Genomic DNA, 27,192 nt, shown 5'->3' with positions numbered 1-27,192 from the left:
TGTATTAAGCACACTGTGGCAGATGACCAGGGATCCTGCCCCACCGGGATGCCTGGAAGAAGGACGGACTGGGAAGCGGGCACTATCTTTCCCTGGGCGCAAGAGTGCAGCCCCCCTGGATTCCATCAGGGCCACGGAAATGGAGCTGGGAAGCTCAACCCTGTGGGATCCGTCGCCACCACCAGGGGGCACCTGGACGGTCCTAGAGCCCTGGAGGACAGCACTTCCGCCACACCAGGAAATGCTGCCGAACCAGGAACTGTGTACGCCCAGAGTGCTTCCAGGTGCAAGGGCAACTGAAGTGTAGACCTTTTTATCTGCCGATGAAATTTACAGTAGTGTTCCTCACTGCATTTTATATCCCTCCACAAGGTAATGTCAAGCTAGCATTGACTAAACAGTCTTCATAATATTCATTCAGATGGCATGTTTATCTTAGCAGGCAATTTTAATCACACCAAACTTAAAACTGTGCTACCCAAATTTTATCAGTTTGTTGATTTTCCAACAAGAAGGAATAATACACTAGACCACATATACTGCAATATAGTGAATGCTTATACAGCATCACCATCCCTCCACCGTGGGTACATACAAACCCCTTATCACCAGAACAAAGCCTAATGTGCAAACAGTCAGAGTCTGTCCTGAAGGAGCCATAACTGAATTACAGGACTGCTTTGATGATACTGTTTGAGAACTGTTCAGACAGGTTCAATGGAGAATTACACAGACTTAAATGCCTAGGCCTCCTCTCTCTTATCCTACATTAGCATCTGTATGGACTATGTCACTATTATTAACAGCATCTGTACTTTTCCTAATGGGAAACCCTGAATGAACAGGGAGGTCAAAGGCCCATTGAAGGCATGTGACATTGCTTTCCATATGGGAGACCCAGAGGCCTACAAAACAGCTAGGTCCAATCTGAGGAAAGGCATTAAGGAGGCAAAACAGTGTTACAAATCAAAAATAGAGGAGAATTTTAATAGCTCTGACTCCTGATTCATGTGGCATGGCGTTTAGGTCCATCACAGACTACAGGAGTAACAACTGCTCAACCAATATTGGAAACTCATTTCTTCCTGATGACCTTTGACAAGTTTGACAAGGATAGCAACAAACCTTTCACCAAACTAACCCAGCAAGAGGCCCCATTATGCACTCTGCCACTGAATGCACATGATGTGAGATGACCTCTAAGCCACATTAACCCTAATAAAGCAGCTGGCATTGATGGGGCTCCTGGAAGGGCCCTGAAGCATTGTGTAGAACAGGTGACAGCATTGTTCACCAGCCTGTTTAATATCTCTTTAGAGACAGAATAGGCCGCTGTCCCCACTTGCCTCCAATCCACTACAATTGTTCCTATCCCAAAACAGGCAGTGGTGAGGTCCCTGAGTGATTATCACCTTGTGGCTCTGACCCTTATTGTTATGAAGTGCTTTGAATGACTTGTCCTCAGAAACATTAAGAACAACATCCCCACCTTGGACCTTGTCTTTGGACCAATACCATTTTTCTTACAAGGCAAACAGGTCAATTGGGGATGCTGCCTCACTTGCCTTTCACACTACTCTATCACACCTGGAGCACAGGGACAGCTATGTGCGGATGGTGTCAACACCATCGCCCCTAACAAAATGGCTATCAAAAAAAAACAACTTGGGTCTCAACTCACACCTATGTAACTGGAATTTACATTTTCTCACTATTAGACCACAAACTGTGCGCATGGGTAAGCATTTCTCTTCAACAGTAACACTGAACACTGGGGTACCACAGGGCTGTGTACTGAGCCTTCTTCATTTCTCCATTACAACGACTACAACCCTACCCATGATACTAACATCATAATAATGTTTGCAGACATCACCACAGTGATAGGCCTATTCTCCAATAATGACGAAGCAGCCTATAGAGAAGAAGTCGAGAATCTGTAGAGTTGGAGCCAGAACAACAACCTTGCACTCTATTCCAAGAAAACAAAGGAACTGATTCTGGACTTCAAGAGACTGAACTACAGTGGTCACCATCCCATAAGCATTAACAGTGAGAGGGTGGAGACAGTCCAGAGTTTCAGATTCTTAGGAGTCCACATCAGCCAGGACCTGTAATGGACAATAAACATGACAACAATGGCCAAGAAAGGTATTCAGATGCTTCACTTTCTGAGGAGCCTGAAGAAAGCACAACTCCCACAACAGCTGCTGGTCAACTTCTACAGGTGCATCATACAGTCTATTATCACATATTACATTACAGCATGATACTCTGAAGGCATCTCTGAAAACAGGGAGACCCTCCAGTGTATCATCAAAATGGCTCAGAGAATTACTGGCCCTCAGCTACCATCACTGGAAGATATCTTTGCTACCCACTGCAGCAGAAAAGCAAAGAACACATGACCCAACCCACCCTGGCCATAGCATTTTCACTCCTCTGCCCTCTGGCAGTCACTTCAGAGCCCTGCATGCCCTAACTACAAGAAGATTGCTTTTACCCCAAAGCAATCACCCTATTAAATGTACAGCGATCACTGCCCCTTTCTATAACAGAAACCACAACTGACTGAACTGAATATCTGCATCAACCACACATAGTCACACGGTTATACACGACACATGTGGAACTCATGATCATTACACTGACTGTATTCTTCACTGTGACTTACTTTATTTGTGACTTCATTTATTATTCATCTATTTATGCTTGCATGTTTACCTTTGCTTTTACTCTGTGTACGTATATTTGGAACTATTAATAGTAACTATGCTTCTCATAGTTTACTTAGTTTATTATCTACAGTACTCATATACTTTTATCTACGGCATCTATAGCCTTGCTCCAAGCAATATTTCATTGTACTGTATCTGGGAGTGTGGATGATAACCAATTGGCCTTACGATCTAAGAAGAGCCATGAAAGTCACAATATGGAGAGAAAGTAAAGTGTCATTTTGTGCAGTCTTATCCTAGGAGCACATAGCAAGGTCTGTGGACAATAATAGACTATAAAGCAACTACTAGCTCTGTGGCAGATGAGCTTAACAATTTCTGCACACTTCAATGTGAATGCCGCTAATGACAGTTAATGGTACAACAACACATGTGCAGCAGGAGATCAGTCCAGCAAGAAAACAGTGCTCACTTTGACAGAACATAACGTAAGGTACAGATAGCATACCAGGATAGCATAGCAGAACTTTGATTCAATGGGTATTAAGGGAGAGACTAAATAAACAGTCATGTTTATTAATATAATACACAAATAAAATGCAGCTGCTATTGTAGATGATGTTGGTTCATTCCAGGATGTTTAGTTCTCACTGAACTGAAGAAGGTTATCTATGCTAGTGGCATGCTTCTTGGTCTAATTTAGCCACTCAACTTGAACTACCCTTCAAATGTTCAGTTTACATAAAATGTTTTGATAAAGGTTATAATATACTTGGATATAAAATAGATTTACCAAAAGTGCGAGCACTTTAGAATAAAGTTCTGAAGTGAATTTGATTAACACAATGAGGATGTTTTAATTTTGTATTCTGGTTTCTAGTAGTGAGTCCAAATCATAATAATAATAATAAATACATTTTATTTAAAAGCGCTTTTCAAAGTACCCAAGGGCACTGTATAACAATATACAAAAAATCGAACAGTCCAATAATTAATAAGAACAACAAAAAACAATATTAAAAAGATAGGTTTTAAGTTTAGATTTGAAAACAGAGGTGAAGTGAGGTATGTCACTATGCAATAGTCAAGTTGTGAGGTGACAAAAGCATAAATAAGTGTTTCATATGCAGTATCAGAGAGCAATGGACACAGCCGTGAGATTTGCATAAGGTGGAAAAAGGCAATGTTGGTAAAATTATTAATATGAGGATCAAAGGAAAGTGTATGATCTAGAATAACATGAAGATATTTAACCTGTGCAGACAAGGATGTAATAAAGCCCAGGGTTTTTACTAATACGTTGTCTATTTTCTTTAAAGTGCCAAGAGATGAAAAAATTAAAGACTCAGTTTTATTACTGTTCAGTCTGATAAAGTTTTCAGGAACACCCTGGAACAGATAAAATGGGTCAGACCTAAAATTACCGAAAATCAACAAATTGCTGTCAATTGTTAAGGTACGATTTAAACCATGCAAGAGCATTTCTCAAGTCTAAACAAAAGAATGTCATGATGTACCATATCAAAAGCAGCAGTGAGGTCTGAAAAGGTCATTAGTGTTAAAAGATCACAATCTGCTGCATGTTTTGTTTACTTTAAAATAATATTTCTTCTATCTGTCAATCTATCTAAAAATATTATGCTATTGGACAGTTTTATTTTTTTTATTTATTTAGTGATGCAATAGATATTTATGTATCTAAAGTGTATTTTTTCTGGAGAACCCATATGCGATTTACAATAAATACCTATTTATTGGACTTGTTGTAAGAGCAAAAAGCAATTTTAAAAACTGTTAATGATTTTAAATATTTTTTACAATAATGTTTTTAACTTTGTTTGTACATCCCTCCATTGTTATTGATAATGTGTACAGGTTTATCCTTCCTTCTGCAGTGAAGATGATAAAAAGTTAATGTGAAAGGTTGGTTCATTTTCTCTACAGGTTATGGAAAACTTTTTGATGCTATACTAACAGTTAACTGTTCTATTAATTTCTTCAGTTAAAGTGATGTACTTTGAGATTTTCAGAATGCTATAAAAAGACAGTTATTTTTTATCAAAAACTATATCTGTTAATCGACTAAACACAAATTATTGCACGTTTCAAGCCACTTTTAATCAACAAGCTTTAAAAACACACTTCATATGTCCAAAATTAAAAACATTGATATGTCATTGCCTATTTGAGATGGCTATGTGGTTGGGCAGCTGTAGCACTGTATTGGCACTAAGATTTCTCAAGGAAATGTGACAGCAAATGAGCTACTGACCATTCTGTTGCATGTCATCTTACTATTTTTGTCATAACATTACTTAAAAATTAACTTTACACAAAAAATATTCATATATGGGTACTTGTTTTCTTCTAAATTATTTAGCTCATCGATTTATTTATTTTATCTTTATTTGAATTTATTAAAAGCATGTAACATTCCATACAATCAAGCCAAACGTAACAAAACTAAATTCAGTTCAACCCACCCCCACTACAAACAGCGGAAGTCCAACAGCCAGAGTAAAACTTTTGAGAGTAGTAAAGAGAGAAGGAGTCTTTCTCTCCAATATAAATGCTTATTCTAAAATGTTATTGATTACATCCTACCAGGTTTTTAAAAAGTTTTGAACAGATCCTCTAAGTGAGAGTTAGATTTTTTTCAATTTCAAATAATTTATAACATTAGTTACCCACTGCCTTAAAAGAGGTGGGTTAGGATTCTTCCAGTTGAGTAAGACAAGTCTCTGTGCTAGGGGTGTATTAAAGGCAGTTATAATCAGTTTGTCCTTTTCCACTTTAAGCCCATCTGGAAGTACACCAAACACAGCTATTAATGGATTAGGAGTGATTGTAACACCAAGGATGTTTGATAGGCGTTTAAAAATTGTTGTCCAGAATGATGTTAATTTGGTACACGCCCAAAACATGTGGTCTATTGAAGCTGGAGCTTGATTGCAACGTTCACAGGTTAGAGCTTGCCCTAGAAACATTTTGGACAATTTCAAACGAGATACATGTGCTCAATAAAAATATTTAAGTTGAATAATTGAATGCTTTGCGCATATGGCACTAAAGTGTATTCTGTGCAAGGCTGCTTTCCACTCCTTTTCTGAAACGAGAGTAAGAGATCCCTTTCCCACATTATTCTGGAACCTTTAAAAGAAAGGGACTTTAAAATAGTTTTATATATTATAGAAATGCTGTCTGAGTCTTCAAGGCTGATCAGTATCTCTTCTGGAAGAGAAATGGGTGGGAGGTAAGGAAAATTTAGCAGATTTCGTTTAGCAAAATTTCTAATTTGGAGATAGTGGAAAAATTGTGTTGATGGGAAACTTCATTGTGTTGATGGTTCATAGGATGCAAATACATTATTTATATACATATCTCTAAATGATTTAAACCCATACGTTTTTCTAAACATTAAAAACTGTAAGTTTGAGATGGTGGAAAAAGGTGGATATCATGTAGAGGTACCACAGATAAAATATTCTCTGACTTGAAGTGCTTCATACATTGGTTCCATATTCTGAATGAATGAACGACAATTGGGTCGTTAGTATATTGACAATAACTTGTGTTTACTGGGACACAAAGCAAGGAATATAAAGAAGTAAAGCAGGATTTCATTTTTATTGGAGACCAGGCTAGTGTGTGTTCAACTATTTGTGTCAATGTCCAGGTTTTTATAGCTTGTATGTTTGCCACCAAGTAATAAAATTAAAAATTAGGTAAAGCAATAGCACCTTCTGATTTAGGTCATTGATGGGTTACCCTTTGGATGCATGGATATTTTGAATTCAAAATAAATGAGGTTATGGTTGAATCTAATTTCTTAAAAAATGATTTGTTATTGTATACGGGGATGTTTTGAAATAGAAACAGAAGCTTAGGGAGGATATTCTTCTTGACAGTGTCAATTCTCCCTGCAAAATTAAGATGAAGGTTAGACAGTCTATGCATGTCTTATTTAACTTTGTCCATGCAAACAGCAAAATTTTGTTTAAAAAAGAGCTTTATATTTGCTTATGATGTTTACCCCTAGATATTTAAACTGATCTGCAATGATAAAAAGGAATGTGTCCAATCTAATGTTGTTTGCTAGAGAATTCACTGTAAAAAGCACTTGTTCAAATTAATTTTTAGTCCAGATATCTTTTGACATTCTACTAGTACAGTTAGGGCTACCAGCACAAAATTTTGTGGGTCTGATATATCATCTCTATACTGTATAGTGATATTTTCTGTTCAGGTCCTTCGCTGAAAATCCCCTTTATCTCTGATGCATTAATGGCTCAATGGTGATCGCAAATAGCAGTGGTGACAAGGAGTATCCTTGTCTAGTACCATGTTCTAGTTTGAAATATTGTTGTTAATACAAACTGAAGCATCTGGACTGTTATACAGTAATTTTACCCATGCACATATCTTTGGGCTAAACCCAAATTTATGCAAAGTGGTGAATAGGTAATCCCATTCAATCATATCAAATGCTTTTTCTGCATCCATGGATAATAAGATCTCTGAAGTGTTAGACTTTATGGGTGAATATATTACATTAAATAGGCATTGAATATTGGAAACCAAATGTCTACCTTTAATAAATCCGGTTTGGTCTTGTGATATTACTAAAGAGAGGACTTTCTCAAGCCTTCTAGCTAGGACTTTGGAGAGTATCTTAACATCATTATTCAGAAATGAGACTTTTCTGTATGATGCACATAGTAAAAAGTCCTACATTTTTCTTAAGAAAAATGGCAATTAAAGCTTGGCAAAAAGTTTGAGGTAAAAATTTTATTGTCTCTGGCTTCTATAAATGTTGCTAATAAAAGGGCAGCCATTAGGAGCTGGTGTTTTCCCACTCTGCACTGAAAGAATCTAGCTGTGGTATCCAAAAAGTATCAAAAAACGTGTTAGATTTCATCTTGTATTCTTTAAACTGAGTAAAATATAAGGACTTATAGTAGTCTCTAAATGTGTGCATTATATTTTTTTGGCCAATGATTCTATCTCCTTCTGTGTTGGTGATTACTGATATTATATTGCCAACCTTCATGGTGGTGGATTTGGAGAGCTAAGATCTTATTAGCTTTCTCTCCATGTTCATAGTAATGATGTTGCGATTTAATAATGACTTGTTCCATTTCTTTTGTTGTCAAATGGTTGAATTCTGATTGCAAAGCCTGTCTTTTCCTAAAAAGTGCCTCATTTGCAGACCTGGGGCATCATGTATAAACTGTGTGTATGCACAAAAATGTTGCGTACACCTGTTTCCACGCTCACATTGTGATGTATAAAAACTAAACTTGGTGTAAAGCCATGTACATTCTCTATGGAGTGCCGTTTAGGACATAAATCATTGTCATCTCTGTATACACTCTATACTGAAACGCTTACACAGCATACTGAATGGTATACACTGCATACTGAAAGGCATACACTGCATACTGAAGCACTTAAACTACAGTATATACTAAAACACATACACTTCATACTGAAACACATCGTATACTGAATCGCATACACTACATACTGAAATGCTTACACAATATACTGAATCGCATACATTACATACTGAAATGGTTACACAATATACTGAATCGCATACACTACATACTGAAATGCTTACACAATATACTGAAATGCTTACATAATATACTGAATCCCTTACACTACATACTGAAATGCTTACACAATACACTGAAATGCTTACACAATATACTGAATCGTATACACTGCATACTGAAATGCTTACACCATATATACCACAGGCCACAGGTTCAACACGCCCTTGACCCTCTGCAGTTTGCATATCAGGAGAAGGTGGGAGCGGAGGATGCCATCATCTACATGCTACACCGATCCCTCTCCCACTTGGACAAAGGCAGTGGTGCTGTAAGAATTATGTTTCTAGACTTCTCTAGCGCCTTCAACACAATCCAACCTCTGCTCCTTAGGGACAAGCTGACAGAGATGGGAGTAGATTCATACCTGGTGGCATGGATCGTGGACTATCTTAAAGACAGACCTCAGTATGTGAGTCTCGGAAACTGCACGTCTGACATTGTGGTCAGCAACACAGGAGCGCCACAGGGGACTGTACTTTCTCTGGTCCTGTTCAGCCGATATACATCGGACTTCCAATACAACTCGGAGTCCTGCCACGTGCAAAAGTTCGCTGACGACACTGCTATCGTGGGCTGTATCAGGAGTGGGCAGAAGGAGGAGTATAGGGACCTAATCAAAGACTTTGTTAAATGGTGCGACTCAAACCACCTACACCGGAACACCAGCAAAACAAAGGAGCTGGTGGTGGATTTTAGGAGGCCCAGACCCCTAATGGACCCCGTGATCATCAGAGGTGACTGTATGCAGATGGTGCAGACCTATAAATACCTGGGAGTGCAGCTGGATGATAAATTAGACTGGACTGTCAATACTGATGCTCTGTGTAAGAAAGGACAGAGCCGGTTATACTTCCTTAGAAGGCTGGCGTCCTTCAACATCTGCAATAAGATGCTGCAGATGTTCTATCAGACGGTTGTGGCGAGCGCCCTCTTCTACGCGGTGGTGTGCTGGGGAGGCAGCATTAAGAAGAAGGACGCCTCACGCCTTGACAAACTGGTGAGGAAGGCAGGCTCTATTGTAGGCACGGAGCTGGACAGTCTGACATCCGTGGCAGAGCGATGGGTGCTCAAAAGGCTCCTATCAATTATTGAGAATCCACTGCATCCACTAAACAATGTCATCTCCAGACAGAAGAGCAGCTTCAGCGACAGACTGATGTCACTGTCCTGCTCGACTGGGAAGATCGTTCCTCCCCCACACTATACGACTCTTCAGTTCCACCCGGGGGGGGGTAAACGTTAACATTATATAAAGTTATTGTCTGTTTTTTCCTGCATTGTTATCAATCTTGAATTTAATTTTTTTTTTTTTGTATCAGTATGCTGCTGCTGGAGTATGTGAATTTACCTTTGGGATTAATAAAGTATCTATCTATCTATCTATCTATCTATCTATCTATCTATCTATCTATCTATCTATCTATCTATCTATCTATCTATCTATCTATCTATCTATCTATCTATCTATCTAATGAAACGTATACACTGTTCCTTGAAGCTCGTACATTATATAGTGAAACACATACATAGTGTACTAAAACGCATACACTGCCTACTGAATTGCATACACTGTACATTGAAAAGCCTATACTCTATACTGAAATCCATACACCATATAGTAAAACACATATACTATACTAAAATTCCTGCACTGCATACTGAAACACATACACAATGTATTGAAATGAATACACTCTAAACTGAAATGCACACACTTTACAGTGAAACCCATACACTGTAAACTAAAACTGCTACACTTTATATTAAAACGCATACACTTTATACTTAAATGCTTACTATATACTGAAACACACACACTGTATAATGAAATGCATACACTCTATAGTGAAATGTATACACTCTATACTGAAATTTGTCATGTGGTTTAGTTACTCCATTCACTGAGATCAAGTGAAACACAATTTTTTTTGAAGAAGGGCGCCATTCTGGAATGTGCTGGCCAAGAGGTAAATTGGTTGTGCCTAGATAGCTTTGGCTTTGGTTTTTTAGGTTTGATTTATTAAATGTATTAAAAAAAAAAGAAAAGACAGCATTCCTTATTGGACATCAAAATAAATGCTGAATGTATTCCCAACTGTTTGACAGACTTGAGTAAACAACCTTTACCAAAATATTCTTTCAGAACACTAAAAGTATTCTCTGTGTTTGAAAATTGTAATTTGCATACAGGTGAAATGCCTACAGTCATGTTAATGCTTATTTTTTTTGTGAAATAAGCATATACTGTAACCTTTTGTGAGAGGTTGATAATATCTAATATTGTTTCACATCTATCTTTAGAAGAATTATACAAAACAAATTGGGTAGGCTATGAATTTTGTGACTGTATTCCTCAAAATAAATTGCTTTATATGATTCTTAATGGGAACGTCAACACAGGTTGTTTAATCTGGCTTCTGAATTATTTAAATGAATTATGTAGTATTTTAAAATATGTTAAACAATAAACTTGTTTTAAAAATGCAATGTTATATTTTTTTGATATGCTCAAAGGAAGGACTGCCATATCTACAGTATATAAGCTGTGTAATAATGCAAGTATTTTCATTTACAGTGCATATATGCTGCATGGTTTGTTATATTTGTGGAAAGAAAATGATCAGAATACTACATTAAAGTATAATTAATGTATGTTTGTATGTATATATAGGTCAAGAACACCAAATATTTCACACCCAGCTTTACACAAAGATGCTTCCAAATCTAATGCATGATAAAGTGTTAAAACAGAGCAGCAAACAGATACTGTATGAAAGTGGGCACATCTTGAGTACATTCGAGTTTTATAAGCACTGGGATTCTACAACTGTAAAGGAAAAAAATTGTGAAGCTTTCTGTGGAAAAATACCATCAGATGTCAGGTATGTGTTTTATACAGTTTGCTCAGTAAAATGCAGTAACTGAGTTGTCTTTCAAAATCACAACTTTTAACTTAGTGTCACATTTTTCCCTGTATACTGTAAAGTGAGTTTGGGGCACAGTGCTACTGGAGTTAAAAGGTTTTCTTTACTGGTCCTGATCTCATCACTGTGGTGTTCCTTTCCTCAGACCTTTCCTTAGTGGTCATTTTCAACTTTAAAAATTAATTGTTATTTTTATGTTCAAAGGACAAAATAGTAGGTAATTGATGGAGTTCTACTGCTTTTGAAGTTTGTTCCACATTAGCACACATGGAATAGTTTAATTTGACATAAAAGTGTATATATAATTTGGCAGACTTATTCATTTAACAAACAGGCATATAAATGTTAACTTTGTAAATATTTCTATAGTCTACAGTATATTACAGTTAAAAATTGTGCTTTTTTTACTGTCTATTTTTCAGATTTTAATGGGATGTGGAAACAAACTAGTTGAACCCACATTGTCTGAAACACAGCAACTTAATGGATTGATGATACATAAAGTGTTTCACCAGAAAGCTGTTTACATCAGACCACCAAAGGCATTGATTGTGAGTAAAGATTTGCTTTCTCTTTAAGCTGTCAATGTTCTATCATATAGGAGTTGTGTGATATTTTAGTTTTGTTTTTATGATGGCAAAAGATCTTGTAATAGTTAAGAACAAAATATGCCTTTGGCACAGTGCTGTAAAGTCTACAGGCCTCTTTTCTGAACTAGTGAATGAATGGATATACAGTAATAACTAATATTAATAATTCAATTCTGCAACTTGAATTTCATTATTATTATTATTGTTTTTTAGGAATGTACTACAGACAGCGAAAATGAGGATATCATGGTAGACTCAGAAAACTGCATAACCAGTGCACTACAGTCTAAACCGGAAACAGAAACACATTCTGCGCAAAGAGTTGTAAATGAAGTTTATATTTCTGATGCCCAAAGCCCTCATAGTATAAACATTCAAGACAGTGATGAAATAACCTTAACAGTCAGTGATGCTGCATTGCTTGAACCAACAATTTTGCATCAAAAATCTTCAGCTGCATCAGACATCAATTGTAGTATTGCAGTTTGTTCAGAAATAAGTGGAGACCATTCAACAAATATTGGTCATGATCCATTTTTTATCTTATCCTCCAGCACTACATCCTGTACTGAAGAGCCACAAGTTTCAACAATTATTTCTGAAAATGTGCACACTTTGATGGTTGAAAATGCTTATGCAAACTATGTCCAGTGGTTACCAAATGATGATGACAGCTCTGTGAATTCAGATGACATCAATGTAGCTATATATGCCAGCTTGGAAGACCAAATGATGTATGTCATTTGAAATAAAAAAGTCATTGCAAATAATGTGTATTTTCTGAATTTTAAAATGTATGCCTTTACAGTGTACTAGAAGTTAATAAATTACTGTAAGTTTATGATAACATTTTATGTGAAGTTAGTAACTATCTGGGAGTAAAATTCCATCCATCAATTTATTAACCTGATTTATCCAGCTCAGGGTTGCCTGAGCCAACGTGTGTTTTAGTAGCATCGTTCATAAAGCAGGTGGATGGGGTGTCGCACACATACCCAGGGCTGATTCAGAGTCACCAGTCAACTCAAGATTTTGGGCATATTCTTGGCGTGTGGTAGGAAAACCAGAGAAATGGAATAAGCCGCATTATCCATCCATCCATTATCCAACCCACTATATCCTAACTACAGGGTCACGGGGGTCTGCTGGAGCCAATCCCAACTAACACAGGGCGCAAGGCAGGAAACAAACCCCGGGCAGGGTGCCAGCCCATCCCAGGGCGCAGCTGCATTATCTTGTAGTGTAGTATTTATTTAGGTTGTGGAAAAAGTGCTATGTTTGTTTACAGAATATATTACTATTACTTTCTAAATTTGTATTTTTCTTTTTCTTTTCTTAAGGAGCAGTCAAGTAGAAAAGACAGCTTGTGATAGTCTGCAAGAATTGGCTCAAAAGATTACTACATCCTCAACATCAAAGCTACATATAAATCACCATAATGTATGGGATGGGGCCATAAGAGGGTTTAGAAGAAAAACATTTAGTCCATACAACAGCCTTTCTGTAAAATTCTCTGATGATTTTGGAAAATCGGAGGAGGCCATTGACCTTGGTGGACCAAGAAGAGAATTTCTACAACTTCTTATGCATCATCTAGAACAATCATGTCTTTTTGAAGGCCCATCAACTTCCAAAACCTTGTCACTGAATTCTGCTGGTATGTGAAATTTTAAGTAGTAGCCAACCCACAGCGTAGCATACGCCGCATAATTATTTATTGATGGGTGAACACTTCCTGAAAGACACAGTTGTCCAAATGGGGTGGGTTTGAGGATACGACTGTGAGTGAATGAAAACATGGAACTCTGGAGAGAGCAACATACAATTGTCCGTGACTGAAAACTGGTTTTGGCAGATACAGGCATATCTTTTTGAAAGTTTGGCCCTGTGCCTTATTAATTGTCATTGCAAAGGCCAATCTAACAGGAATATCCGGGGAATAAGGACAGTTTGTGAGGTAGCAGCTGCGATAGTCTTACACTCCAGTACATTGTGGTGAATGCTGGTAACAGAAAGTCTAGTGACATTACAGAGACCTTTTGCTGGCAGGAGGTTTCTGAGAAGCATGATGACTGAACCAATTTTAATTTTGAGTTTATGCGGAGGCATGCCAGTGGGAGTAAGACTATTAAGAAATTCTTCGGGGAATGAAAGTTGATCTGCAGGATCGTCTGTGACGATGGAGTCACCGCTGGTGAAAGTCACTTCGTCGGTAGGGATAATTTTCAGCACTTGTTCATCATTGGTGACGCTTAATATAGCTCGCGTGCTGAGTTGTTCCAGAGTGACAGTTGAGAAGCCGATGTCGCCATATAGTTGTTGAACGGGATCAGAAATAAAAGGAAAACAATGTGAAGGCAATGTCACAGATATTCCGTTTTTCCCGTCTCCAACATCGAGGAGCCATTTTGCGAAATTTTGTTCTTCAGGAAGAGCTCTCATCTTTGTCGTCAGTGTAAGAACATGTATGTGACGCCACAAAGGTTACTTGTTAATGCAACTGGCGACAGTAAGTGCTCGACTTGGTGGATTATATATAGAAAAGCAGCCGGAACCGAAAAGAACAATGAAAAGTCAACGTGGCTCAGAGGTGTATGTGGACTGTAGCAGAGACGAAAGTGACTGAGGCGGTGTTTGGTGAGGTGTTGCGTGCGGGCACATGAGCAGGCAGTGTGCATGCCTCGAGAGCAAGGGTGGACGCTGGAGGAGGGTTAGAGTTGGTGGGCGGGGCTCTGTCGTGTGTATCCCATGATGCGGGACGAGGGTTAGAGTTGGCGGGTGGGGCTCTGTCGTGCGTATCCCATGGTCTTACAGTTGGCAGATAGAGGCATATCTTTTTTAAAGTTTGGCCCTGTGCCTTATTAATTGTCATTGCAAAGGCTAATCTAACAGGAAATTGTCTGCATGTAAAAGTAAAAGGCAAATTTGAATCTGATGGGGTCAGGGAAATCCGGGGAATAAGGACAGTTTGTGAGGTAGCAGCTGCGATAGTTTTACACTCATTGCGGTACATTGCGGTGAATGCTGGTAACAGTCATGCAGGCAAGTCAACAAAAACACTATGCTCTTAGTATGGTATGAATCAGGTTTTTGTAGACAAAGGTTTTCCCCGTTCCTGCAGGACCATCTAAGAAGAAGCATGTTTGTTGCGGATGGGAATCGCTGTATGCAGCATGTAAAACAATTTGCGAGGATGGACGCGGTCGTGCGTATCCCATGGTCTTAGAGTTGGTTGGCGGAGCTCTGTGAGTTGGCGGGCGTGGCTCTGTCGTGCATATCCCATGGTCTCTGTCTTGCATGCCATGGTCGGCTGCTTAGTGAATTGTTGGTGGGCGAGGCTCTGTGAGTTGGCGGGTGTGGCTCTGTCGTGCATATCCCATGGTCTCTGTCTTGCATGCCATGGTCGGCTGCTTAGTGAATTGTTGGTGGGCGAGGCTCTGTGAGTTGGCGGGCGTGGCTCTGATGTGCATATCCCATTGTCTCTGTCTTGCGTGCCATGGTCGGCTGCTTAGTGAATTATATATATAGATTCTTATTAGTTTAATGCTACTTTTTATATTGCTTGATTAAATATGCTGTAGTGTCTTATTGAGAATGCTATATGTTTGAATTATAACAATTGTGTTACTTTTAAATTAAAATACTTACAAAGAACTGCATATTTCAGATTAAACTTTTCTCTGCTGATTACTTGACAGCACTCAGAGAAGATTATTATTATGAAGCAGGCAGAATGATTGCTGTGTCAGTGATTCATGGTGGGCCGAGCCCTGGTTTTTTTTCAAAAATACTTTTTTATTCATTGATACATGGACCAGAATCAGTGACACCAAAACTGGAAGATGTAGCTGACTTTGAAGTGGCTAATACTATCCAAAAGGTATCTAATTTTTTTTTTTTTTATATATTTTTATTTTATTAATTTTCATTGTAATCATTCCATACAAACAGATCAATTTATAACCCAACAAATTTGAAGACTAATCAAACCCCACCCCTGAGAAGGAGAGCTTAGCTAAAGGAAAATTACTTTAGGCTTTTTAATAAAGCAACATTAAACAAAAGAAAGGGAGAAGTAAATATCTATGTAAATAAGAGATGGAGAAGGGAGTTAAATGCGATAATAGTTATTTCTCTTATTCTAAAATAATATTGATTAAATTCTGCCATGTTTTGAAAAAATTTTGTACAGATCCTCTAACTGAAAATTTGATTTTTTCCAATTTCAAATAATATAAAACATCGGTTTCCCACTGACTTATAAGAGGAGAATTAGGATTCTTCCAATTTAACAAAATAAGTCTGCGTGCCAAAAGTGTAGTGAATGCAATCACAGTTTGCTTGTCCTTCTCCAATTCAAGTCCATCTGGAAGAACACCGAACACAGCTGTTAATGGGTTAGGAGGGATTGTGATACCAAGGCTGTCTGAGAGGCACTTAAAAATTTTTCTCCAAAATGATGTTAGTTTAGTGCAGGCCCAAAACATGTGACCCAGTGAGGCAGGAGCTTGGTTGCAGCGCTCGCAGGTTGGATCCTGCCCTGGAAACATTTTGGACAGTTTTAAGCGAGACAGATGGGCTCGATATATAATTTTTAGTTGAATAATTCTATGCTTTGCGCATATAGAACTCGAGTGAATTCTCTGCTTTGCTACCTTCCACTCCTTTTCTGATATATTGATTAAGAGATCTTCTTCCCAATGTCCTCTTGGATCTTTGAAAGGTAGGGACTCTAATAAGATTTTATATATTGCGGAAATAGTGTTTGTTTCCTCGAAATTGAGCAGTATTTTTTCCAGCATTGTGGAGGGTGCAAGGTGGGGGAAATCAGGCAATTTCTGTTTAACAAAATTTCTAATCTGAAGATAGTAAAAGAAATGTGTAGCTGGGAGGTTGAATTTTGAACGTAATTGTTCAAAAGATGTAAATATGTTGTCTATATAAAGATCTCTGAGCATTTTAATCCCAAAACTTTTCCAGGTATTAAAAACTGGATATACTTGCGAAGGTTGAAAGAGGTGGTTCTCTTGCAGAGGTGCCACTGATAAAAGATTTTCCATCTTAAAATGCTGTCTAATTTGGTTCCATATTCTGAGTGAGTAAAGCACAATTGGGTTATTAGTATATTTGCGATAACTTTCATTTATTGGAGAGCAGAGCAGGGAATATAAAGAAGTACTACAGGATTTTACTTCTATTGCGGACCAAGCCTGTGTATGTTCATTTGTTTGTGTCCAGGTTTTTATGGCTTGTATGTTTGCTGCCCAGTAATAAAACTGAAAATTAGGTAAAGCCATGCCACCTTCTGCCTGAGGTCTTTGTAGGGTCGCTCTTCGGATACGTGGGTGTTTTGAGTTCCAAATGAATGAGGTTATTATTGAATCTAACTGTTTAAAAAACGATTTATTGATATATATTGGAATGTTTTGAAATAAAAAGAGAAGTTTAGGAAGGATATTCATCTTAACAATGTTAATTCTTCCGGCTAGAGTGAGATGAAGGGTTGACCATCTATGCAAGTCTTGCTTAATTTTTCCCATACAGACGCCAAAATTTTGTTGATAAAGAGCTTTATGTTTACTTGTGATATTTACCCCTAGGTATTTAAACTGATCTGCTATGGTAAAAGGTAGGGTGTCTAATCTAATATTATATGCTTGTGAATTCACTGGAAAGAGTATACTTTTATTCAGATTAATTCTAAGACCAGATATCTTTTGAAATTCTGTTAGTGCTGTTAAAACAGCGGGGACAGTGTTTTCTGGGTCTGATATATATAAGACCATATCATCTGCGTATAGAGAAATTTTCTGTTCCAGTCCTTCTCTGACAATCCCCTTTATCTGATAAGAATTTCGGCAGTGAACCGCCAGTGGTTCAATAGCGATTGCAAACAACAGTGGCGACAAGGGACATCCTTGTCTGGTACCACGTTCTAGTTTAAAGTAGTCTGAGCAAATGTTATTAATACAAACTGAAGCTTCTGGATTGGTATACAGTAGTTTGATCCAAGCACAAATATTCAGGCCAAACCCAAATTTCTCCAATGCAGTGAAAAGGTAATTCCATTCAATCATATCAAATGCTTTTTCTGCGTCTAATGATAGTAATATCTCTGGGGTGTTTGATTTTGCTGGTGAATATATAACATTAAACAAGCGTCGGAGATTTGAAGATAGGTGTCGGCCTTTAATAAATCCAGTTTGATCTTGTGATATTACCGAGGGCAGCACTTTCTCCATCCTTCTAGCTAGGATTTTTGAGAGTATCTTAACATCATTATTCAGCAGTGAAATTGGTCTGTATGATGCACATTGTAACAAGTCCTTATTTTGTTTAGGAAAGACGGTGATTAATGCTTGTCGAAATGTTTGAGGTAGTATTTGGTTGTCTCTAGCTTCTGTAAATGTTGCCAATAAGAGGGGAGCTAGCTGAGTGGAGAATTTCTTATAAAATTCTATGGGGTAACCATCAGGGCCTGATGATTTCCCGCTTTGTAGTGACTTTATAGCGTCTAGTAATTCTGTTAGCGTTAGAGGTTTATCCAGTACCTCAGCACTTAAAGCATCTATTTGTGGTATCTGTGAAGTATCCAGAAATGCATTAGATTGTGTGTTGTATTCTTTGGGCTCAGTGGAGTATAAAGACTTATAGTAATCTCTAAATGTGTGCATTATTTTATTATGGTCGATGATTTCTTCTCCATTTTTGTTGGTGATTACTGGTATTGCATTGTGAACTTCTTGTTTATGAATTTGTTGAGCTAAAAGCTTATTAGCTTTTTCTCCGTGTTCATAGTAATGCTGTCTAGACTTATAAATAAGTTGTTCAGTTTCTTTAGTTGTTAAGATGTTAAGTTCTGTATGTAGGGCCTGCCTTTTCCTGTGGAGAACTTCATTTCGACGCCTGGCTTGTTCTTCATCTATTCTAGTAATTTCATTTCTTAGCTCTGACACTTTCTTGGTTTCTAATTTATTTCTGTGGGAAAGATATGAAATAATCTGTCCTCTTAAGAAGGCCTTTAGAGTTTCCCAGAGTGTTCCTGCAGAAACCTCTGTGGACGTGTTTGTCTCTAGGAAGAAGCTGATTTGTTTGGATATAAATTCTGTGCAGTTCTCGTCTGCCAATAAAAGAGGGTTAAGACGCCATCTGCGAGGTGAGTGTGAGGGGCTTATTGATTTTAGCTCCAAGACTAGAGGGGCATGGTCAGAGATAACAATTGTGTCATATTTGCATGATTTAATTGTAGGCAGGAAATTATTATCTATAAAAAAATAATCAATTCTTGAGTAGCTATAATGCACTGGTGAGTAGAACGAATATGTTCTTGAGTTTGGGTTAAGAAACCTCCAGGGGTCTGATAAGTTGTGATCATTCAAAAACTGTGTAATTATCTTTGCAGTATTAGATGTCGTCCCCCCGTCACAGGAGTCCTATCTAAGAGTGGATTTAAAACACAATTAACACTAGAATTACCAGAGCCTACGAAAAAACTTGTAAATCCGTCCCACCTTAAATCGCGTCTTAAATCCGTTTGCACCTCTCCGCCAGAGTCCTTTGTCATCTAAATGTGCTGATAAACAAAAGCTACTAGCAGCCAGCTATTCCATCCCCCCACCGACTTAGAATGAACTCCTAGCTCAAGCCTTGCCTTGATTTGATTACCTGGGATTGAAGTGGAGTTTTACAGTGGAAATAATTCTAGCGTTATTTGGAATACACGCATTTCATGTGTGTTCCATTTCTATAGTAGGCTGTGCAAACACATTTTTAAAACAGAAACGTTTTTCATATTCTAATAGTAAATGACAAAATGTAGGCATAAACTATAATACGTATGAAGCCTGAAGTCCATATATCAAAGAAACACTTTCACAAAAGGTACAAATAAGAGAACACGTGCGCTTTTCTTCAAAAGTATAACTGCACAAAAAAAAAAAGCCGCGTTAGCATGCCACATTGACACTCTTACTACAACTGCTGCAGTGGCGTAATGGTATCAGCTCCTGACTGGGAATCAGAGGGTGGTGAGTTCGATCCCGCACGGCTCCACTTCGAGAAATGAACTGCATTTATTCTTACAATTTTAGAATAACAACATAAATTTGATTTCAGTCTGTAACAGCCGGTGTAACTTATGATACTGGTAAAGGTTAGCTTTTTTTTTTTTTTTTTTAATTCACTTTTCATTCTCGCAGTCGCATTCAGAATCAATCCATACAACCCCATCTGACACAGCTGGTTTCACATAAATAAAAGTGCACTTTTATTCAAGACTATAACCGAAGAATAAAGAAAGCAAGTTACAGTTGGTGGTTGATACGACAGCTTGCTTCGTGCAATGTTAAGAACTGCTGATTTCCGATCCGTGCTATATAAAATCATCACATTCAAATATTAACAGTTCCCACACACCCAAGGTCCGCCATTCCTACATTTACGACATGTGTACTTGTTGCAGTGTACACACCTCTCTGTGCTATGGTTCCTATTACAGTGAATGAGCACCTGACACTGTATTTTCTTCCCTGGGGGAAGCTGAGGTCTTAGAACGGAAGTTTGTTGATGCTGTATCATCTTTTCTTTTTCCATCGCCTTTTCCTGTAAGAAGCGACGACGAAGTTCCTCTGCAAGGTGAGCCATGAACACTCTTCTTTTCTCAGTGGACCCCGTGCATGCCTTATACAGTACGTGTGCGTTCATCGCTGCTAGGTCAAGGATGTTGTAGAACACAGCAACCGGCCACCTGCGTGTTCCTGTTCGCACTGAACAAGCACGCGCCTTCTGGTCCATGATGTCAACGCCACGCTGGGGAAAAAAGAAAGACAAATATATGTGACATTTTGAAGAAATCATTTTATCACCAGAAGAGCACCAGAATACTTCATCACACTAATATTTTTTTCATTAGCATACCTTCATGTGGTTGTAGTCTGTGACCGTGTTTGTTTTTTTTTTTTTTTTTATCTTGCCCAATCTCCACATCATGGTGCATTGTGCTGAGAATGCAGACAGACTTCATCTTTTTGGGCACATACACTGTCAGCATGGCACTGGGAGATCTAAACACCATTGTGGAGAATTGTTCGTGTACTGAACTGACTTTAGCTGCAGGTGGAAGTTCCCGTCACACTTTATTCATGGTGCCAAGCAGAGTTGTATTGCGGTGCAGCAGTCTATTAGCCAGCGAAAGTGACGTGAAGAAGTTGTCTGTTGTTACGGTTCTGCCTTTGTCCAGAAATGGCTCCATAAGCTTTATGACCACAGACTCGGAAAGTCTTTCTCCCGTGGGACGACTGGGATCTTTTCCTAAATAAGGAGTGGCATTGCACATGTACTTTGTCTCCAAATCTGCCGCAATCCAAAAAGGCAGAACCGTAACAACAGACAACTTCTTCATGTCACTTTCGCTGGCTAATAGACTGCTGCACCGCAATACAACTCTGCTTGGCACCATGAATAAAGTGCGACGGGAACTTCCACCTGCAGCTAAAGTCAGTTCAGTACACGAACAATTCTCCACGCTGGTGTTTAGATCTCCCAGTGCCATGCTGACAGTGTATGTGCCCAAAAAGATGAAGTCTGTCTGCATTCTCAGCACAATGCACCATGATGTGGAGATTGGGCAAGATAAAAAAAAAAAAAAAAACCAAACACGGTCACAGACTACAACCACATGAAGGTATGCTAATGAAACAGATATTAGTGTGACGAAGTATTCTGGTGCTATTCTGGTGATAAAATGATTTCTTCAAAATGTCACATATATTTGTCTTTCTTTTTTCCCCAGCGTGGCGTTGACATCATGGGCCAGAAGGCGCGTGCTTGTTCAGTGCAAACAGGAACACGCAGGTGGCCGGTTGCTGTGTTCTACAACATCCTTGACCTAGCAGCGATGAACGCACACATACTGTATAAGGCATGCACGGGGTCCACTGAGAAAAGAAGAGTGTTCATGGCTCACCTTGCAGAGGAACTTCGTCGTCGCTTCTTACAGGAAAAGGCGATGGAAAAAGAAAAGATGATACAGCATCAACAAACTTCCGTTCTAAGACCTCAGCTTCCCCCAGGGAAGAAAGTACAGTGTCAGGTGCTCATTCACTGTAATAGGAACCATAGCACAGAGAGGTGTGTACACTGCAACAAGTACACATGTCGTAAATGTAGGAATGGCGGACCTTGGGTGTGTGGGAACTGTTAATATTTGAATGTGATGATTTTATATAGCACGGATCGAAAATCAGCAGTTCTTAACATTGCACGACGCAAGCTGTCGTATCAACCACCAACTGTAACTTGCTTTCTTTATTCTTCGGTTATAGTCTTGAATAAAAGTGCACTTTTATTTATGTGAAACCAGCTGTGTCAGATGGGATTGTATGGATTGATTCTGAATGCGACTGCGAGAATGAAAAGTGAATTAAAAAAAAAAAAAAAAAAAGCTAACCTTTACCAGTATCATAAGTTACACCGGCTGTTACAGACTGAAATCAAATTTATGTTGTTATTCTAAGATTGTAAGAATAAGAGCAGTTCATTTCTCGAAGTGGAGCCGTGCGGGATCGAACTCGCCACCCTCTGATCCCCAGTCAGGAGCTGATACCATTACACCACCGCAGCAGTTATAGTAAGTGTGTCAATGTGGCATGCTAACGCGGCTTTTTTTTTTGTGCAGTTATACTTTTGAAGAAAAGCGCACGTGTTCTCTTATTTGTACCTTTTTTGAAAGTGTTTCTTTGATATATGGACTTCAGGCTTCATACGTTATATAGTTTATGCCTACATTTTGTCATTTACTATTAGAATATGAAAAACGTTTCTGTTTTAAAAATGTGTTTGCACAGCCTACTATAGAAATGGAACACACATGAAATGCGTGTATTCCAAATAACGCTAGAATTATTTCCACTGTAAAACTCCACTTCAATCCCAGGTAATCAAATCAAGGCAAGGCTTGAGCTAGGAGAAGTTCATTCTAAGTCGGTGGGGGGATGGAATAGCTGGCTGCTAGTAGCTTTTGTTTATCAGCACATTTAGATGACAAAGGACTCTGGCGGAGAGGTGCAAACGGATTTAAGACGCGATTTAAGGTGGGACGGATTTACGAGTTTTTTCGTAGGCTCTGGTAATTCTAGTGTTAAAGTCCCAAGCCATTATAATTTTATGAGTGTTCACATTGGGAATGGATGCAAATAGATTGTGCATGAATTCCTTATCATCAACATTGGGTGCATAAACATTTATCAGAATCATTTTACTGTTATATAAGTTGCCCATGACCATCACATATCTCCCTTCAGGGTCCGACACTACATCTGATCCTACAAATGGAACTGTTCTATGTATGAGAATTCCCACCCCTCTAGTTTTCTTTATAAAGCTAGAATGGAACATTTGGCCATTTTTATTTTATTTTCATTTTTTATCATGGCATATGCAGCTTATGCGTGAAAAAGAGATATCAACACCCATGAAACAGAATATTTAAACCTTGATAGAATGCTTACATTTTTAAAGGTGTACATGTGTCCTTCAGGTGAAGTTGCACTTTTATGATATGGTGGTACTGTTGTTAAATCCTGTCAGGGAAGGCCTGTTTTCCAGACAAATGATTAATTTACCAAACCAAGGCACTAAACCTGACATGTAATTCTGTATTTTTTCACATACATGTAGATTGCAAGTTCATCAACAGTTGAAGAACTCAGAACTGCAATAAAAGAACACGAGGGCTACTTGCATTTTGCTGGTTGTTTAAGGCCAGTAAATTCATTGAATGAAAAATAATTACTTTTGAAAGATATTCTGCATTACCAAGTTATTAATCGAGTAAGAGGACCATTTGAAAGGTAAATTTCATGCCTATGTATTAACTAACACGTTACCTAGCCATGTCACTATACAACTCCTCACACACCTTTCGTAAACTGTACCCTTCACTTTACCTTTCCATTCCAGAGCAACCCATTTAGAAGATCATAATGGGGGACAGCTCAAGAAATTTCTTTCACACACCTCTCACCCACCACCTTCACTCAACATGTCACCTAAGAAGCAAGAAAACTCTGTTGCTGGTATCTAAATAGACATTTTCTTTCCGTTGCCACCTGCACAGTACCTTTAATGCCACTTGATCTTTTATAAACCTTCTTTCATCAAACCTTGAGTTAGAATTGGTTTCTAATAACCCCCCTGCTACTCATGCCACGTGGACATGCTTCCACCTATCTTCTCCTTTACTATCAGCAATCTCCTGCATTTAGCTTGTGGGTAGTACATTTGCTTCCAGACTAGCTTTCCATTTCGATATCTTTTTCAGTTTTGCTTCACTTTTTGGATTCAATTCATGTATGTCAAAGTTTAGGAAGCTTGATGAAATCTAGTAGAAGAAAAATTAAAGCAGAAAAAGTGAAAGCAGAAAAATCTTATGGTGCTTGCACACCTAATTAAAAATGACACTTGTAAAAAATAATAAATGTAGTCTTTGTGGCAGTATTGCAGATTCTTGGAAGGTTCACCATTAATTCAGTGCCTTTATTTTAAGAGTAGCATTTTGGTGTTTTTTTTTTCATTTTAGACTCCGTGAGGGACTAAAAACACTTGGTCTCCTGCAGCAAATTCAGACATATCCCACAATCTTTGTTCCTTTTTTTGTCACAAACCTGAAAAAGCTAACCGCAGAAAAAATGGATGATCTCTTTAAAGTTCGCTTTTCTCCTGAAGGAAACAATAAGAAGACAGTGGAACTTTCCATTGTTGCTTTTTGGAGGGATTTTTTACTGGATGTGGAAAGTAAGAGTGTATATCTCTGTCTTTACAATAGACAATGTGTAGAGAAATAACTTAGTAGAATATTACGTCCACTGGTATAATGTTGATTTAATGAACAAAGCAAATGAAATTTATGTAATAATTAGCCCTAAGCACCATAATATGAAATAAGGAGGTATAATTTCCTTGCTTTTTTGGACCTTTATAAGTGTGACACATGATTTAAATACTGTATGTATTCTATTAATCAAAACTTGAATTTTTGGCTAGAAGTCTTAAAAGGCATCCCTATAATTATTATTTCAAACTTTTGACACTTAAAAATTCATTTTTTATATAGGGAAAGAATTCAAAATAATTCGAATGATGTTACAAAATAATGGTATGTCTGTTTCTGTTCTAAACAATTGCTGCAGTCAACAATGTTAAAATTGCTGTTAATTTAGTTAAGCAGATTTGATGTAGACCCTACTGTCAGTTGGCATCACAGTCATGGCTGCAAAGGTGCACCGGAAAAGCTCATGTGATTTTGAACTATACTTACAGTGAAGAGATGCACTTTATGCATGTTTGGTGATGATTGCCTTGACAGTGTCTCATTTTCTTTTTAACTTTTTTTTTTCTTTTTCAGAAAAGGAGACATCAACCACAATGGAAGGGATACTCATATTTGCTACAGGTGCTGACTGTATCCCACCATGTGGCTTCTTCCCGGAACCATCCATTGAATTTCTGCATCATTATGGTGCTGCACATTCAGGGTTGCTTCCAGTGTCAAACACATGCATAAACTGTCTTAGGCTGCCCATTTACCCAACGTATAAGGAATTTAAAGCAAAAATGAACTTTGCATTTTGCAATACTCAGGGATTTGGAAAAGAATAGTTATTTTTTTAAACCAGTTCTCAATTCTACTACTGTTGTCAATTGTTGTATAATACAGTATATTTAACATGTGTTAGTGAAAGACCAATGTTTGATTCTAAGTTGATTGGTCTTATACATAGTCTTTTGTATTGCAATATTTTACAAGTAAATAAAAAAGAAACAAGACAGGAATATATATTTTGCTAAATTTAGGTATGTTTGCTTTTGACTAAACAAATTATGTATCGTTTGCTTGGAAATTGATCTTAAACTTTATTTTGAGAGAATCAAAACAGGATTCAATATTTTTCACATGCAAGTTCTAAGATTCTTTTCTGAACTTGGAGATAAATGTTGTTTACTGAAACATGGCAAAATAACAGTTGTTACATGATTATTAGTGTAGCTTTCTTTAATGCTGATATTAATAACAATGTTCAATACAGTAAATAAATATCAAGCTAATAAATTTGAAAGTTATTTCTGAATTTATTTTTGACTTCACAATTTTGATGTCTGGTGCATTATCTAACAACTAAGCCACTTTTGTCCATTAAGAAATGTAAGAGCTTTTACTTTCTGGGACACAAACTGATTTATTCTTTATTTAATCATTTAATGTCTACAGGTCTTTTACAGTTGATTATTTAACATGTTCCCTTTAGTGACTATCAGAAAGCCCATAAACTTGAAAAGAAACATTCAATATCTTTGAACAAGAATTAAACTCTTTAATTCTCTTTAATTAATCAAAAGAAACCATTAAATAACTTTTACATTTGTATGTGAAATTATGGCATTGTATGTGTTGAAACAGCATTGCAGACATTTATATAAATATCAATGCCAAAATTTCTGTCATTTTCCAATGGATCTATATAATTACTTAACCACATTTGTATTTCTTGATCAGCACTATCAGGTGGGACTATTGTACTATTCTCTGGTTGAAATACTGACAGCGTAGGATGAATTTCACTTTCACTGTATATACTATCCAGAACAGAACTATTCCAAGAAATAGGATTTAATATTCCTAAATGCCAGAGCTGTAGTGGAGAATACCCATTTTGTGTTGAGAGCCCATGGTTGTTCCATTGATTAATAAACTCTGTCCATGATCTATGAAACCGGGGAATGTACACATAGTGCAGACTGAGAATGTGCAGTCCATTAGTAGTATTTAAAATGCCTTGTTGCTCCATAAACAGGAAAAGATTGCGGTAATGGAAGGTAACAACTCTGTTGAGTTCTGCCCATAACCGTTCAATTCTTTGGTTGTGAACACTTCTCCCAGTAATAAAGCTTCCTCGATTAAGACCTCTTCGTTCTAACATAAATCTCACAACCTCAGTGTTCTCTCCACCGTGATCACCACGCACTCTTGAGTGTAATTCAAAATGTCTGACACCCTCTTCAAATAATGTAAGCACGCTGGAGGCTCTGTTGTTGTCAAGACAATTCAAATAAATGATTGTGCGACTGAATCCATCTATACAGCCATGAAAAATCAATCTCCATGAGATCTGTTTATGGTTACTGTCCATGTGCCTGCAAGAAAATGTTAAATTTTATCAATAATATCAAGAATCTCTGTTATACTAACAAAATACATAGTCTATAAAAAGATTTTGATGTGTTAAATATATCTATTGCTTATTCTGAAATAGTGTTGAGAAATTTACTAGGAAAAATTTCAAATTAAATATGATGGACAAATGTTTATTGTAGAGGTTGTATA

At 37.6% G+C, this 27,192-nt stretch overlaps 1 pseudogene; it reads left to right on the top strand.

Moving 5' to 3' along the window:
• The first annotated feature begins 1,088 nt into the window (after window positions 1-1,088).
• Window positions 1,089-25,571, top strand: LOC127527104 (G2/M phase-specific E3 ubiquitin-protein ligase-like; annotated as a pseudogene).
• The last annotated feature ends 1,621 nt before the right edge of the window (window positions 25,572-27,192 follow it).

Source organism: Erpetoichthys calabaricus, chromosome 3 (assembly GCF_900747795.2).
Source record: "Erpetoichthys calabaricus chromosome 3, fErpCal1.3, whole genome shotgun sequence".
In the NCBI taxonomy this organism is placed as follows: Eukaryota; Metazoa; Chordata; class Cladistia; order Polypteriformes; family Polypteridae; genus Erpetoichthys; species Erpetoichthys calabaricus.
Note: the sequence above shows the minus strand (reverse complement) of the source record. Positions and strands in the feature narration are given on the sequence as shown.